The sequence below is a fragment of the Cyprinodon tularosa genome, unplaced genomic scaffold, assembly GCF_016077235.1.
Source record: "Cyprinodon tularosa strain WSP-4 unplaced genomic scaffold, ASM1607723v1 ctg302, whole genome shotgun sequence".
In the NCBI taxonomy this organism is placed as follows: domain Eukaryota; kingdom Metazoa; phylum Chordata; class Actinopteri; order Cyprinodontiformes; family Cyprinodontidae; genus Cyprinodon; species Cyprinodon tularosa.
The window spans coordinates 271,810-274,587 of NW_024039011.1; the positions used below are offsets into that span (position 1 = coordinate 271,810).

Genomic DNA, 2,778 nt, shown 5'->3' on the forward strand with positions numbered 1-2,778 from the left:
TCTGTTGACTGAATTTTGCCTCAACCCATCTTAAAGCCCTTCCTTGAAGAAGTCCGGCAACATAGGAAATACGGGAGGAGTCATCGGGGAATGATTGAGGTGAACGACTAAACACTAGTGAGCACTGGAGCAGAAAACCCCCACATTTCCCGATCTCACCTGACTAGGGCTCTGGAGTTGGGGAGGAGGCGTCCCGGAAACGTGACTGTGCGTGAGGAGGCGGACCTGCTGCTGGAACAGGACATGACAGTTTCTGATTAACTTCGTGCATTAACCTTGTTAATTGGTCCAAGCGTTGTCCTGAGAGGTGCTGCTGCTCAAAAAGGGACTGCAACATGTTTTCGTGTTTTACCAGAATACCGGCTGGGTCCGCTGCGGAACCAGGAGGTGATTCTACTGGGTCTGACTGGCCTGATGGTTCTGTCATGTCTGGCTGAACCTTACGGACCCACATGCAGAATCTGGCTCGGACACGACTGAAGGGAGAAGAGTTTATTGTAAATTCAGCCAAAACAGAATGGAGAATAACTGAGAGTCTCTTAGAATACACTGCCACAGGCTGTGCAGGTGGCTGGAGGTGCGCTGAGGGAGGAGACGTTGGTCACGGAGCTGTCACAGAGGTGGTGAAGAGCGGGCAGTCAGACTGAGGGGATCGTCAGAGAGTTTTCACTGGGGCGGTGGAGAGCAGGCAGGCTGACAGAAACTAAGCTGCAGATTGGATCAGCACGCTGAGTTAGACGCAGAAGGGATCCGTCCAGGAGCCCTTCGATTAAACCTGGGAATCCAGAGACACAAGAGGTGAGCTATCAGGAAGCTTTCAACAGGAATCAGATTAAACTTTCTCGAGGGGAATTTCACGAGGGCTAAATTGGTACCAGAATATGGGGACCATCAGGCGTGGAAGAGATTGCTGCAGCTCCTTAAATCCCTCTCAGGTGGATGGGTTGATTGATCTCAGGTGCTCATACAGCCAGCCACGCCCACCTGCAGTGCTCCAGAAGAAATAGAGAAACACTCCACTCAAGGGTTCTGACACACCTACCTTCTCAAGTGATGAGGTTTGTTTACATAGATAATTTTACAGATAGTATTTCATTAGTCTGTGTGTTCAGTACCGTCTCAGTTCATCTCTCTCAACTTGCCGTAGTTACTTTCGAGCGTAATGGGCGATCTCGCAATCGCTAGTTTGTTGGCTCTGCGCTGCGGTAGCGCAAAGATGTCTGCCTCCATGGCTGCGAGACCCGCTCCTATGTAATTATAAATAACGAATTCTAAGGCTACGCAAATATTAAGGTTAAGAGGCTGAGCTCGTAGATGATGATAAATAACATAGTTATGTATAATATATTACATTTCTGACTGTATATCCCTGTAATTATTACACACTGTAGCTTTAACGAACTGGTGCCCATTCTCAGCCCATTGCCAAACCTTTGCTCCTCAGGAAAGAGGCTCATTTCCAACCATGGCATCTGGTATGTGTGCACTAGTGATGGTGAGATGAAGCCTCATGAGGCATTGGCATAGAACCGTTTTGGTCAAATTGCTTCAACGATCCCCACATTTCATGAAGCCTCATGTGAACATGTCACCACCTACTGGTGGAGGGAAGAAGTACAGTTAATAATATAATCTGTGATTTTTTGCAATTGTTTTTCTTGTTTTTAATATCCTTATTTAAGTTTCTTTGAAACTGTTAATGATTGGAGTGTATAATAAAATCCTTTGTATGTTTTTTGAGTGTCAAATGTAAAAAAATGGATTTAAGGTTCACTGTTTGTCTGCTATTCTAGTGAAACAAGCTCAAGTAGACAGTGAAAGTGTTTTCGCAAATTGGGCAATGATGAGCAAATAAAGGTGTTAGTCGTTTTATTCAAACATAGTTTTTCCACAGTTTTTGGTTTTAGTCGGGTTGAGAGTTATGTGTTCAACTAATCTTTTAGCTAAACCAACCAATCTAATTTGGCGGTGTTTTTACCCAATCTATATTTGTACTAGGGCAAACCAATACAAGTTAGTCTCATTAGCCAAAATACTTACTTAAGTATTATTGCAACTTTCAAAAGTCTGAGGTGGGTTTAGAACCAACAACCTCAAAAATGCAAATTAAAGTCTTACAGATGACGCCACTAGCAATGGTAACAGCTCACTTGAAAGCAATGCTACTTTACAGTGATGTTACAACTGTAACCAGTGGCCTGCTCAGATTTTGATCATTACATTGTTTAATCTAACCAAACTAGTTTTAACCAAATAGATCAACCAATCTATTCTTAGAATCTATCTAAACTAAACAAAATCCTGATTGTTGTGAGAGGCTGATTGCCCCTCATTACCCGCTGTACACTACTGTACACCACGCACCATCAGGCTGAAAGTCGGCCCGATCAAAAAATTCTTACACAGCTGGAAAATCGCCCCGAAAAGTGCAAAAAATCGTACAGTGTATGGCCGGCTTTACAAGGATCTTGATTTGATGGAATTTCATTACTATAAGCCTCAAACTGCTGCAGTACCTCCGATGTGTGGTCTTGAGCAGGAGGTTTGTAGATATTTTTCTTAATCTGATTTTTCTTCTTAGTTCCCTTCCTACTGCTCTCAGCTACTCCTTGATTCTTGATCTAAACAGTCTCTTTTTTTCCTCCATAAGAGGCTTCATTTCAGGGTCAATCCAGGGCATGTTATTGTTTAGAACCACTAACACCTTCATGAGACAAGTGTTTTCTATGCAAAGCTTTAGGTATTCCAAGATAAGGTAGGTCATGATGCCAATATCCT

At 43.3% G+C, this 2,778-nt stretch overlaps 1 long non-coding RNA gene across 1 annotated transcript; it reads right to left on the reverse strand.

The window, feature by feature from the left end:
* Positions 1–477: 477 nt before the first annotated feature.
* Positions 478–1,018, reverse strand: LOC119787814. The gene is made up of 2 exons (XR_005281376.1): positions 876–1,018; positions 478–775 (listed from the first exon to the last, which is right to left on the reverse strand). It is a non-coding gene; the product is annotated as an uncharacterized LOC119787814 (long non-coding RNA).
* Positions 1,019–2,778: the final 1,760 nt, after the last annotated feature.